The 15619-nt window shown below is 31.0% G+C and overlaps 1 long non-coding RNA gene and 1 pseudogene across 1 annotated transcript; both read left to right on the plus strand.

Annotated features, from left to right (window-relative positions):
• Positions 1-6286: 6286 nt before the first annotated feature.
• Positions 6287-6468, plus strand: LOC120086799. The gene is made up of 2 exons (XR_005484330.1): positions 6287-6363; positions 6405-6468. It is a non-coding gene; the product is annotated as an uncharacterized LOC120086799 (long non-coding RNA).
• Positions 6469-10566: 4098 nt separating this feature from the next.
• On the plus strand, positions 10567-13570 carry LOC120085247 (annotated as a pseudogene).
• The last annotated feature ends 2049 nt before the right edge of the window (positions 13571-15619 follow it).

Here is a 15619-nt window from a genome sequence, read left to right on the forward strand (position 1 = left end):
TGGTAATTTGTATCTTATTCATTAAGTGGTGTATTCAATTCAACCAAATTAATTACTCATTTTTAAACGCACGAATGAATATGAAAAATTCAACCCAAGTAATCCTCGAGATATAATTTTGCAAAATATTACTTTTATAGATCAAGAATGTTCAAAATTTTAATAGATATGGATTGAGGTTAAATTATAAGTTTAGTTATTAAACATTCAAGTCTCTTTTTATTTGGTTTTCGAACTTTAATTTTATGTTGAACAAGTCTCTAAACTTAAAAAGGCTTCCAATAGATTATTAAGGTCGGCTAACCATTTGATTTTTTGTTTTTGTTTTTTTTTTTTTTAAATAAGTCTATAGACACAATTCTTACCTTCAAATTTCTTCCTTTGTTATTACTTTTTATCAATGGGTTAAAAAACTAAGTCAAAATTTGAAAACTAAAAAAAGTATTTTAAAATTTTGTTTCTGTTTTTGGAACTTAGCTAAGAGTTCAATCATTGTATTTATGAAACAAGCAACTCATTATAAGAAATGGGAGAAAAAAAACTTAATTTATAAAAAATAAAAACAAAAAGTGAAATGGTTACCAAACGGGATCTTAGTAAATAAACTTTGAAAAGACATATTACGGAAAAGCATCAAAAAATCGACCCGTTGATTTTTTTCTCTCAAAGTGTGGAGATCAGTTGACTGACCAATAAAATGTTACTTTTTTCTAATAATAAGGGCAAATTGTAAAAATCACGCATAAAAAATGATGTTAGTTACAATTATACCTTCAAATTTTCAATTGTAAAAATTAGGTTTTAAACTTCTACCAGTCCTAAAGTTGGACCCTTGGTTTACTTGAAATTGGACCCATAAATGATAAAAATTGGATTCATAAATGATAAAAATTGGACTCTCAAACGTATACAAATAATACAATTATGTAAATTTCAAGGTCCAATTTGACCAAACTTTAATACTTATATAAGTTTAGGGACACAATTTTTCATATTGAAAATTTAAGAATATAATTGCAACTACCATCATATTTTGAGGATGGTTTTTACAATTTACCTTAATAATAATAATAATAATAATAAAAGGATCAAATTAAATAAATTTAATCCATTTTAACAAAAATAAGTCAATTTGGTATCATCGATATACAAGCAGCTTCTTTTTTCTTTTTTTTTTCTTTTTTTTTTTTATCTTTTCTCTTTTTCTTTTTTAAACTTTCTCACATTCTCTAAAAATAAACATTTGAATTTTAAGCCCCACACACTATATACTATTTCCTTTTTTTTTTTCTTTTAATTTTCAAATTTTGGCTCAAGTTTCTTTAAAGATATTTTATAAGTAATAAAGCAAGAAAGAGAAGTAAGGTTATCAAACGAAATATTGATTTTTTTTTTTAAAAAAAAACAATATTATTAAAAAAAAATCTTACTTTCTAAAATCAAAATTCATGTGTAATTTTCAAAAATAAAATCAATTCAATTAGAGATAACCTATGAAGCACAGACACAGATACGGCTACACGATACGGATACGATCGGATATGACGATTCGTCAATTTCTAAAAAACTAAGATACAGATACGTTTAATGATGCGTCATTTTTTATATATATATTTTTAAAGAAACGTCGCATGAACTTTGTCAAGAAATTCAGGGACTTCCTATTGATCTTGATTAGTTCCAGTTTGTTGACGTTGAAGATACATTTTCTTTTTCTTTTAAAGGATCTAGGATATAGATAAATTTATCATATAAGTTAATAACAATAATACAAAATAGAATACAGACATTGAAATGCAATACAAAAAAAGTAACATCTAAGATGTCGAAGTAAAATGCAATGGAAAAGTGATTCAAATTGCAAAGAAGAAAAAGATTGGAGAGAAGTATGAAGATAAATGTAGAACTTCTTCATTGAATTGTTGAAAATATCCAAATAGTTTATATTTTGGTGGACTTTAGGGACTCAAATGCGAAGATGGAGATTAGATAATTCTAGTCTGTTATTTTTTTTTTCTTTTTAGTTTTGGACTCGAGTAATGAGCTTTTTAAATAGGTTAACTAGTTTTACATTTGGAAAGATTAGATGAGTTGCTTATCTTTTTTCTTTTTTAAAAAAATAGGTGTAGAAATAGATACGTCAAATTGCTGTCAGATAAGTATCTGAAAGTATCAGTATCTAATATGTGTCTGATATTGATTTCTTGCCTCACATGAAGTATGTGTGCGTCATAGGAGAGAACATTGATTTAAGTTGTCTTTGAGTCTCTAAAACTTGATCAATAATTTTAACTCTTGAGGTTTGCTTTTAATAGCATACTCGATTCCTTCATTAGGTTTTCTGTTATTTCCTAACATAACCTGACGTAGCTCCTATATTTTTCTTAATTTTTAATGTTGCTCCTCCTCTTGATTTATGCCTAAGGAAATTTCTAATACTATAATAATATGAAGAAAAAAAAATCCATACTATAATTCATTGTTTGCCACAAAAGTAGCATCTAAATATTATGTGGGACCCATGAAATAAATTAATAAATCACTTAATGACATGTCAAATAATGAAATGGAGTAGTATATACTATAACAAACTAGAAATGTTTTCTGACGCCCCAATAATATGTCTTCACTCAAGTTGAATTTTAAAAAGTTAGAAGGTAAAATGTTGTTTTTCTCATAAAAATGCTTACAAATATATAATCTCTTTATTCCTCTATATCTGAGAACGCGGGCACCTACCTCAAGGTCTTGATCTAAGAGATATCAAAGATTTTTGGTATGAAGCTCACTCAAAGGTTCGAACTTAGGACTTCTTAAAAAATAAAAAAACTTCACAAATTAGAACATTCAAAGATCGAAACCATTTTCTAACATGTTTCTTCTAATTGTTGCTCAATACATCAAATCAAAACTCAAAATTTCTAAAAAAAAATGTAAAGATTTCTTGTAATGTTTAATAAACCTAATTGTTACTCGATCTTTAATACTAGACGCCATCTTATTTAAGCCAAAGAAAAAATGGATGGATTTTTATGAGGAAGTTACGTAGGAAATTATTTAAACAATACATTAGATAATTCTTATGTGTAGTCTAATATTTATATATTGTTATAGATATCGTGAAGTAGGTAATAGTTATGACTAATTCAAACTTGTTATTGGTCAATTTATAATAATGATAATAAATTATAGTTTTTTTTTTCTATTTTCAAATGTATAATTCATATACTTCTAAGTTTAGAAAATTGAAAATTTAATAACACTAATTATACAAGAAATATTTTGTGATATATGCTTTTCTTATTTCTTTTAAAACTTTTGAGTGTATGGATGAAAGGTGCATTTTTTTATTTAGTTGTTATTTCTAAATTTAAATGGTTAGTTTTTTTAGGGTGAAAATGATGATGATGATTTGATCCATCACTTCTACGGTTGTTGAATTAGTAGGAAAAAATAGGATGGGAATTAGTTATGCTTAAAAATAAAGAAAAACTAATCTATACTATTTAAAATGAACTATGGGAAGAAATATTCGATGGCCCCTTGATGATCATTGGAATATCTCATATTTTATCTTCTAATCTCTTATTCTGAATTTTTTTAATCACATTTTATCTCTAATACCTAAAGTTAAATAAAGGTAAAAATATATATAAAAAAATTACATTTTATTCTCTAATCTCTTATTCATGATTTAAAAAAAAAAAAGTCTTTTATCACTAATAATATCTACTTCACATTAATAAAAAAATTTTAAAAATATTTATCAAATCAAATTATGATTTGAGATTTAAATTTTTATTTCATCCCTTTTTTCCAGATATCTTCTATCTCTTTTCTATTTTTTTTTTTTAAATTTTGTTAACCGACTCTCTCTAACTTCTTTTCTTTTTTTTAAAAAAAAAATTTTGTCGTAGTTTTTTTTTTCCTAATTTCATTTTGAGTTGGCTATCTGTTGGGTTTTATGCCTTTAAAACTTGTAGATAGTAAATGTTATTAATTGACCGTCATCAATAAATAATTATGAATGTTAAATCAATAAATGTTATTATTTGTATTGTTGTCTATTTTGTCATAATAACCTTAAATCTAATAAACTAACATCGTAGGTTGTCTCATGAGTCTTGAACTTTATGTGGATTCAAGGTACAACCTAAATGGTCTATAGTATAGGGATAAGGTTGGGTATCTTATCCTAGTAACACTATGGATACGATCCATTTTATATTTGATACAAACGTAATGATCCAACGTATTCGTGTAGGTGACACACGAGTGGGGTATCCTATGCAATGAGTTTGCATAAGTCTAGACTGCAAAATAGTAACCACTACATGTAACACCATCGACTAGTTAGGTTTCTATTTCAATGGGACGACCTAAGCTACTTAGTCTTAATCTTAAGTATATTATGAACTATTATTCACACGAGATTGTCCTTTAATTTGTATGGGTGAGGGTGGCCAAATCGTCGACCCAATAAGGCTACCATTTTGGGGACAAGACCGAGCAAGGAGCTGGGAACATAATAATACAAGATGGAATTCACTCATTCACGCCTTAAAGATAAATAGATGGGTGTTCCTTTAAGTGGTGCCTCCGTGACTTGAAAAAAGGGTCCTACCCTCTCATTGGCTTGAGAGGAGTTTCTGTTGAAAAAAAGGGTCCAACCCTCTCATTGGCTCGAGATGGGTTTCTGTTTATTGATTAGACCATAAAGAGGTTGTTCATTAGAGGAGCACTGATACTTAAGAAGCTAGAGGTAACCCAATGGTAAAATAGTAATTTGACTCAAGGACTAACTTGCTGGTATTGGTTTATATCCATGGACACATAAATATATTTGTAGTGAGAAGAGTGTAGTTGTGGGTCTCCGATAGAGAGAGATGAAAGAAGATACACAAGAAATCCAATAGATAGAAACACTTTTCAATAGAGGAATCGATATTCTAATGACTTCAGTGGTTCCAGTATAATACAAATGAAAGAAAAGAGAAAGGTGCTTGGCCTTTCTTGTCTCAATCCCAACTGCTAGGTCCCACTGGTGTACACCTGTAACTAAACCTGTATCGGCGGCCCCAAAGCGAAATTGACCGATGGCAGTTGGTCGAAGCTCCAGTAGGTAGCCACTCCCTTCTCAGGGAACTGTATGTAGAGTGTGTTCTTTGGCGTGCTTTTTTTTTACCAGCCTTGGGTTGGAAAAAAAATGTACACAAGCATTCATACATTACATCTATTACACCTATGAAGTTAAGTCAAATTTCATGTGATTCAGTAAACATAATATAAATTCCATCATTGCGTCATGGGATTTTTTTGATAAATGGGAAATAAAATAAAATGCTTGGGAGTGGAAATAAGAGAATGTCTACAATACCTGGGTTTAATCAGATACAATTTGAAGGATTTTGTAGGTTCATTGATCATGGCTTAACAGAAGAACTTGGGATGAAGGAATGATGAAAGAAAAAATCAGAAGCAAGTCTTGAGGGAGTAAAGAACCACCGTTAAGTGGTTCTACGCCAAGTGCGATCGATTGTCCTTCCTTTATAGATTTGTCTACCGTAACTCCACATGGATATGCTTCTGCTTTTACTGATGCTTATGGATTACTTGCTGGATCGAACCCAAAAACGTCTCAATTTGATCGGCCTGGCCTCGGGTGGTGGATCGAATGAACACTCAACTGCGTCATCACAGCTGTGATGGACAGTGCGGGATCCGCTTTAGCTGCCACTCTAACAGCGTAACCAAGAGCCTATTACTTTGAGAAAGATGAATTTCTACTTGCCAATGGTAAGCAAATTGACACCTGAACTCGCATCGAAGGAAAGAAATCTAGGGATTGTGAAAAATGTTCCACTAGAAAGATTCTTGTTATTGCTTCGACCCATTTCCCCAAAAAGCGGACCCACGCGAATCGCGGACCTTTTATCTTGCTCCTCTCAAACCGACTATTCTCGAATGAGATCATTCGAGAATAGGGATCTCCAGATCCGAGAGCTAAAACACTCATGTTACACTCTTTTTCAAAGAGTGCTTACTAAGCACTGCCTTGGCGGAAAAAGCCCCCTACAATCCTCAAGAATGCCTTATCGACTTCTTTGACGAGAAGCTGAACGAGCTAGACACCCACCCTATCCCCGTGGAAAGAGACGGTAAGGAGCTCACTTTTTTAAGTGAACTTTTAAACGATCTCCGAAGACATGGGCCAACCTCCGCCTATATAAGGGAAATACTTGGTAATGAGTAACGAAAAAGATGGGGTAAAATCAAATAGATCATAGGGTCGGACAAAGACGAAAGTCGGCCATAGTGATCCGGGAGTTCCGTGTGGAAGGGCTCTCGCTCAACGGATCAAAGGTANGTTCCGTGTGGAAGGGCTCTCGCTCAACGGATCAAAGGTACGCCGGGGATAACAGGCTGATGACTCCCAAGAGCTCTTATCGACGGAGTCGTTTGGCACCTCGATGTCGATTCATCACATCCTGAGGTTGAAGAAGGTCCCAAGGGTTCAGTTGTTCGCCGATTCAAGTGGTACGTGAGTTGGGTTTAGAACGTCATGAGACAGTTCGGTTTCTATCTACTGTTGGTGTTAAAGGGAGAACTGCGAGGAGCCAACCCTAGTACAAGAGGACTGGGTTGGGCCAACCTATGGTGTACCGGTTGTTATGCCAATAGCAGCGCCGGGCAGCTAAGTATTGGAGCTTCTGATCTATAGATCCCTTCGTTAGCCCACTAGAGAATACTTAAAAGAGATCATTTGAATTGTTTAAATTAATTTGAGAAAACTATATATTAATGTGATTAATATATAATTAATTATGGATATGATCTATAATTAAATTGAAGAGTAATATTTGAATAAGATTCAAATTAATTCAAGTGAATTAGATTCACAAAGAATTAACTAATAAAGAGTTTTTGTATATATACATGGGATGTATATGTTAATTAAATATATATACACATTAAATTGGGTTTAATGTTATTTAATTATTGTGCAAAATAAAATTAAATAAGTGTTATTTAATTAAATGAGCTAATTAATTAAATAATATTATTTAATTAATTATAGAAAAGGAAAATATATTGGGAAAGGGCTTGATCATAAAGACCTCCCCATGGCCATTTGAAAAAACACTTAATACACAATTCTTATTACAGAAAAACTCTGACAATACCTACCTTAGTGTTATTGTGCAGAATTTTCTCTAAGCCATAAATCATCTCTACTCGCCAAAACCTTATTCTCCTCTCCCTCTTCCAATAGTTGGATACCACTTATCCCTCTATTGGAATCCCAGAGAATAATGAGATAACTCTCGTGATAGTGTTCAAGATTGTTCAAGGAGTTGCTCGTGATCAAGACCGTTTGGAGATTCGTTCATTAGAACCTTGGAGAAGATTGTACGTGGCACTTCGGGAATCTACAAAGGTAAGAATCGTTCTAACCTTTTCCCCAATAGCATATTGGTTTACGTGTTTATCTATTCCATCTAGTATAACGATTTTGTTTAATGTAAAAATCGATTTGCGGGATACAAGGCGTTCTAACGAGAACGCTTTCGCTGTGACATGATTCAATCCCCGTCCCTTCACTATCATGGTCACTCTCATCCATACAGATCAAAAGATCGTCGTCATAAACAGGAGTTCACAAACTCACTCAGGATTAAGGTTGAGTCTCCTATGGAGTGAAATGTAAGTCTCTAGTGTTATATAAAGAGTTTATTCATTTTATGGTCTGGTCTTATACAAACTCTTTATATAGAATACTCCACTCGCATGTTTCCACATGAATCATTTGTAGCACTTTACAATAATTGTAACATCTACAAAGTAGGTCGTATTCGTAGTGTCACCGGAATAAGGTACCCAGTCTTATCCATCTACTACAGACCATTTAGGTTATTACTTAAACATGATCCACCTATATGTCTCGTTTAAATTTCATATAACATTGGATCTTAGTTTGTTGGATTGAATTAATGCAGTTTAATTGTCAACTAAACATCTATGGTTTTATTAGATAAATAATTTGTATTAACAAATCACGAGATACACTAAATTTGAGACATCAATCCCAACAGTATGTTATTTTTTTTCTTCTTATCGTTTAACATAAATTGTGCTTTTTTTTCCTTAATGTTGCTGTGAAATTGAAGAATTTTTTTAAAAAATAATATTATTTTAATATTTATTGACAAAAATAGGGTTGTGAAATCGTGGACGGGGTCACGATTTAAGGCTAAGAATGTTAAAAAAAAAAAATTTTCCATATTTTCTCCCAACTTCTGTCTTCTTATATTTTTTAGCGCATTTTCGGAGAATCTTTTATTGTAAAATTCAAATTTTCAAAGGCTATGGTAAAATAAAAATTGAATCAAATTTCTAGCCACGAATTAAGGTTATATATATATAATTTTTTAGTGTTTTTTTGTAATTTCGGAAAATCTTTTAATGTGAAATTCAAATTTTTAAAGGTCTACAACAAAATAAAAATTGAATCGAATTTCTAGCCACGAATTAATTCTAAATTTATTTATTTTTTTCACATTTTCCCCCAAAAATAAAAATTGAATCAAATTTCTAGCCACGAATTAAGACTAAATCTATTTTTTTCACAATTTCTCCCAACTTCCGTCTTCTTCTTTTATTTTTCTGTCTTCTTTTTTTATTTTTTTTTTAGTGTTTTTTTTTTCATTTTCAGAGAATCTTTTACTGTGAAATTCAAATTCTTAAAGGTCTACGGTAAAATAAAATTGAATCAAATTTCTAGCCACGAATTAAGGCTAAATCTATTTTTTTTCACATTTTCCCCAATTTCTGTCTTTTCCTTTTATTTTTTATTTTTTTTTTGTATTTTTGGAGAATTTTTTACTGTAAAATTCAAATATTGAATCAAATTTCTAGCCACAAAGGAAGTTAAATCTATTTTTTTCACATAGATTTGTTTTACCTTGAATTTCAAATAGATTTGTTCCACTTTGTATCCACTTAAATCAAAAAGCAATAAAAAAAAAAAAATATGGAACTCGTAGACCCCATCCACAAGTTTGTTAGCTGATATAAAAATCGGGTACACCATTTTGGTACCCTATTTTTTCAATACTTTTTCCCTCCACCTTGCTTTTGGAATTTCTTTCCTATTATTTTTTTAACTTATCCCTTTAATTTAAATTAAATAGTTTTCTTAACTTATACATGTATATTTTCTTTTCAACATAATGAAATACATGCAATACATATAGTTCTGACTAGTATTAAAAAGTGCACTTATCATTTAACATTCACTATTTCAAATTATTGTTGTTGATCATTTCTAGATTCAATCATATATTATAAGAATAAATTTTAAAATTTAAATAATAGAAAGGTTAAGCTACAAGTATTAGTACTTCAACTTTTACTTGTCTTAAGAACTAAATTTAAACTAAGTCGTACATATGTTAGACAAAAATTTTAAGTTCATTTACAACTTTTATATTTAATGATGCTCATTTATTAATCACATACATTTTAAATTTTAAAGTTTAAAGTTTAAATAGACACAAAACTTAAAAATCGGTATAATTAACTTATGACTAACCTTATATAATAATTATGAAAAAAATACATTTTTTATTCATAAGAAAGTAAAATCTTAAATTTTAATAGTGATGAAAAATAATGAATCTTAATTCATTATAATTCTTGTAGTTCTTTTAAATAAATGGATAGACTTTAGCACTAAAGATTAAAAAAAAAGTATTTTAAAGAGAAATTCTTATAAATAGAAAATTCCAAAAAATATTTATATTTTATAACAAAAAGTTCTAAGAGTGTTTTATACTTTTGAAACTTTTTACTATAAGTTGTTAATATTTTTAAATATATTTTTTATATCTAAAAAGGCTCCATTTTAAAAGTATAAATCTTAAAATCTATAGAGCAAATTGAAAAGGAAAAAAAAAAAAAACTCAAATTCAATGGTAAAATTTTAATATTTTAAAACTAACTACTCAAAATTTAAGAACTAAAAGTGTAATATTTTGAAATTTATAAATCAAATAAAAACTAGAGATAAAACCTAGAGACTAAAAAAGTTTTTTCCCCCTATTTTAATAAAGGATATGGGAATGAGTATTTAACTTTCGACTTAATAAAAAAAAAGTCATTCATTATCAATAAACTAGATATATATATTTATCACATATGAGGTAGAAAATCAAATCTCTAACCTTAAAATTGATAGTACAAATTGATATATACAACATTTACTTTTGGCTAATAAAAACTAAATTAAAATTTTTAAAAAATGGGACAAAATGGAATTCAAATCCCAAATAACACAAAACCTAAATCGTAATTAAGCTCGAGAGTTAAATGGAGAGGTAAGCTGTAGTGGACACTCACGGATAGCGAAAAATAATAAAAATAAAGAAATAAATAAAAAGATAAATAGAGAGGGGTAATTTGGGCATTTGGACTCCCGCGTTTTGAACGCGCTTAAACATGAATCTCTCTCCTCTTCGTCGTCTTCTTGGTCTCGATTATGACCTCAAAGTCGTCTGTTGAATTCCATTTCTTCTAAAAGCTATAACCTCCAAAGGACCTTCTCTGTCCCTCTCCTCCAATCATTCTTCACTGATCCCACATTTACACATACATACATACAAATATATATATATATATGGTCCACTTCTACAATCCAAAGTCGCCATTAAACTTCTTATTGCTCTCAGCTTCTTCTGTTCATACCACTTAAACCCCCGTTTCTCGCTTCCGATTCCAAGCGTTGACGGAATCAAATCCTGTTACAGGACTACGAAATGCATACCCTGAATCTGTCGCATGTCTTCATTCTCTTTGCCCTTTTCACCGTTTTCTTGCGCGAGAAGTTTTGCCTCGCCGACCGGAAGTCATCGCCGACCAACCCTTTTGATTCGTCGATCTTGTTTCCCGTCAAAGGCAATGTCTACCCTCTAGGGTTTGTGTTTCTACTACTTTCTTGCTCGATCTTCGATTTTGATTCTGATCATTCTTTGTGATTGATTGTTGAAATTTCGTCGATAATGGGTTGGAATCTGCAGGCATTTTACGGTTTCTGTTACTATTGGCAATCCGCCGAAGGTTTTTGAACTGGATATCGACACTGGGAGTGATCTCACTTGGGTTCAATGTGATGCTCCATGTACTGGCTGCACTCTGGTCAGTTGGATTCGAATCGAGTTTTATTCGATAATTTCTTTATTCTCTTTTGATTTCGAAGAGTTGTTTCTGAATTCTAGCGTTATCTATTACTTTTGTAGCCTCGTGATAAGCTCTATAAACCGCACAATAACGTTGTGCGTTGTGAGGAACCACTGTGTGCAGCACTTTTCTCCGCTAGCAAGTCCCCTTGTAAGAACCCAAATGATCAATGTGACTATGAGGTTGAGTATGCTGACAGTGGATCATCCATTGGTGTATTGGTCAAAGATCCTGTTCGCTTGAGACTCACTAATGGCACTATCTTAGCTCCCAATTTGGGCTTTGGGTTTGTGTATATAATTGCTCATTCTTTTGGTAGTTTTCATTGCTTGGTTTGGCCTGCCAACAGTAAGGGATACTTAATACTAATCTTTCTTCCCTATGATTCTCTTGTCTGCAGTTGTGGATATGATCAGCATAATGGCGGTTCACAATCGCCTCCTTCGACAGCTGGTGTCCTTGGGCTTGGAAATAGTAAAGCTACCATGGCAACACAGCTAAGTGCGCTCAGTCATGTACGCAACGTAATCGGCCACTGCTTCAGTGGACAAGGGGGAGGATTTCTATTCTTTGGAGGAGACCTCGTTCCATCTTCAGGGATGTTGTGGACACCGATTTTACGCACTCCGGGAGGGTCAGTAAGGAGCCTCCTTGAGCAATTATGATAACTTTTGACGTTGATTATTGCTTCTTAAAGCTTTGTGTAGTTGTGACCGAACTTGTATCTGATGTCAATCTCAGGAAGTACTCGGCTGGACCTGCAGAGGTCTATTTTGGTGGGAAGCCTGTTGGAATTAGAGGCCTTATACTAACTTTTGACAGTGGAAGCTCTTACACTTACTTCAACTCTCAAGTTTATGGAGCAGTACTCAATCTAGTGAGTTAGTGATAAAAATTTCTTTTTACAGTTATAAATGTGTTGCATGATATATCATCAGAAGTAGGAGTTTGTAGAAAGAAACTAATAATCTGAAATGACATCCCAGTTGAGGAATGATTTGAAAGGACAACCTTTAAGAGATGCACCTGAAGATAAGACCCTTCCAATGTGCTGGAAAGGCTCAAAAGCTTTCAAATCAGTGGCTGATGTGAGAAACTTTTTCAAGCCCCTGGCCTTGAGCTTTACAAACTCCAAGAATGTTCAGTTTCAAATACCACCTGAAGCTTATCTAATCATCAGTGTGAGTTTCCCAAACATCTTGTTTGTTTATCCATAATTAACTGAATGAAACCATATGTTACCAACAAAATATAACACTTTAGGCCAAAATGAGCATAAATCAGCAACACGTACCATACTCCTTCCCCTTGAGGTTGAAGATTCAAACTCCCATACTCCCACTTGTTGCACTAAGATTTTAACAAGCTTTTTTACTTTTACAGAATTTGGGTAATGTTTGCTTGGGAATTTTGAATGGCTCCCAAGTAGGATTGGGAAATGTTAACCTGATTGGAGGTAAGATATTAAGAAACATTGCTGGATCTTTCTTTCACATGTTTTCTTCCATCATTTCAGCTCCATTTTTTCCCCTCCATTCTTCTGTAAGGCCCCTAGCTATAGAAATAATAGGAGTATTGGTAGAATATTAGTATGGTATTAATAAGGGGTATAGGGGTAATTAAATAGAAAGTTAGTTACTGAATATTTCTACAAATAGAAGAAGATGGAGTATTGAGAGGGTGTGAAGAACTTTATGTGAGGATTTCCTAATTGGGAATTTGGGAGAGACTAGCCCTCTCGAAAGGCTAGGGTTTATCTTGTTATTTTGTTTGTGAGTTTATAGCATATTTCAATATATTTTCCTATATTTCTATAATCGAATGGTCCTTTAGTTTTTCTATATTTTTTAGTACGGTTCTTGTTAAGAGGGTTCCTAACATATTCATGTGCAGATATCTGTATGCTTGATAAAATGATAGTCTATGACAACGAGAGACAGCAGATCGGTTGGGCTCCTTCAAACTGCAGTAGGCCTCCCAAGAAATGAAAGTATGTGGTGTTTTTTCATTTGTATAATGCACATGAACCTTTTATAATATTTCATCTTCATCAATTGACAAGTTTTGTTATTCAAGGTGAGCAATGGCTGGAGAAGTGTTCTACTGGAGATGGATCAATAACTGACCAAAGGTATATATATAATAGCTCTTGTATTTGAAAGGGTTACACAAGATATATAATAAAATGATGATTTTGATAGAATGTTGTTTAACTAATATAATTTAGGTTCTCAAACTGCATAAAGTAGTTTTTTTTAGTAGAGGGTGTAGCGCATTGTAATTTAAACTTCTGACCTCAAGGTAAATAGTACATATCTATTATCGCTGGTCAAACGACAAAAAGTTAACAATTTGTTTAATCACCACATACATATACATAGTTGAATAAATATGATAGGAATTCAGGTTGCAGGTTCTTGAACATCTGAATTTCGGAAATGAAAATGGTTAAGTTTTTTACAAATGAACTTTAATTTTGGTTGGGAGAGGCTTGAATTGGGAATGATTAGTTTATTCCTTTTTATTGAATTTCATTTTTTTTTCCCCTTCTGAGTGAAGTGCGAGTTTGAACCTTGATAGTATATTGTCGTTATTTTGTTAAATATGGATGTTAGAAATTTTTTATTTACAAGTATGGATATTAGCTTTGTTGGGATCTACTCGAGAATGAAATTTTCATTAAAAATGGGTTGGATTTTGATGATTGTAATTTGTTTAAGAAAATGAAAGGAAAAAGAAAACCAAGTAAGCTAGTACTATGTTAAAAATCTTACTATCTATTCAAAACTATGAACAATACATCACAATTATGTGAATGAAAATTCAAACTATTGAGTCGAATATAATAATAGGCATTTTAAAAGGTGATTCAGAATTGATTTATTTTTGTTAGTTCAATTGATAAATAAATAAGAAAGGTTGACATTCGTTTTCCATATTTTTTAAGACAATGGATCCGTTCCATTCCATGTTAGTTTTGACCCAAAAAAAAAAAAAAAAAAGTATATATTTACATTTCCATAATCAAAATTCATTCCGTCATAATAAGTAATTTGATTTCTATCGAGGTTGTTTATATTGACAGTTGTAATGGAATGGAACATGTGTGATTATTATTACGTTGTTGTCGAGATTATTGATACTAATTATGGTATACATTAACACTACTAATTGTCGAAATTGATTTAGTAATGTTGATATTGATATCAATACCAATACCCATACTGATACTAATTGCTGATATTGATTTTAAACACAACCAAAGTCATAAGAATGGTAATTGATTATATGTGAGGGCAACATCTTCAAAAGAATAATGGATCCCATATAATTATCAATGGTAATCAGATTGATCACCATCTCTTCCTCAATCGGATTACAAATCGGGATTGCAAGTTTTGCTGTGAAGCCCAATGTTCATAACGAGTACAAAATATTGGTAAACATCGACAAATGTAATTAACTAGATCGTATATATCGTCATTGATTGATTATGTTTACATGTAAGTATACATGACCTAAGTTTCAATTTATCCATTTTTATTTTGGTACCTATCACCCACCCTCGTTGTACAGTTGACCCTACACCAAATACGAGATAGGATAATCTAGGCATATTTTATAATGAATTTGAAAACACAAATTTATAAACAATGAAAATAGTGTTGTATTTTCATATTGTATTTAATAACAGGTTCACAAACTGGATTTTAATTTAAATAATTGTTTAAAATGTGATATTATATTTATAGATCATAAAATTTGTTGTAGTTACCTACTAAATATTAGTTGACAATAAATTATTATTATTTTATTTATGAAACATGTTTTATGTTAAATTTTTTTATAATTATTACTTTGTAATATTATATAAATTATAGTATAATAACATAATACATATTTTACTTTTCAAAAAATGAGTTAAGTTTATAATATGACATACCTTAGTTCCAAGTCTTTATTTAATATAATTATGTACTTTAAAATTCAAAATATGGATATAATGAAAATATAAAAATGTTGTTTTCAAAATTTGCATAGTTTGGATCACAAAATCCGAAAACATAATTCAACTTGAACTCAGTGAATATAACACATAATTCAGGTTGTTTGCCAAATACATATTTGTTAAGCTAAGTGAATATGAAAACATAAAATAAGATCTAAATTTTCTACCAAATAAACCCTAATATTTTCAATTAAGTTAATCTCCTTTTCAGTCTCATTAAAAATTATGGACAATTATTTTAAATGACAAAACTGATGAAAATATTTTCAAATATAGCAAAATGTCACTTTATATCAATGTTTATCACAAATAGATATTGACATTTTGCTATATTTATAAATAAATTGACTCATTTTACTATATTAGTAAAACAAC

The sequence above is a fragment of the Benincasa hispida genome, chromosome 9 (assembly GCF_009727055.1).
Source record: "Benincasa hispida cultivar B227 chromosome 9, ASM972705v1, whole genome shotgun sequence".
Lineage (NCBI taxonomy): Eukaryota > Viridiplantae > Streptophyta > Magnoliopsida > Cucurbitales > Cucurbitaceae > Benincasa > Benincasa hispida.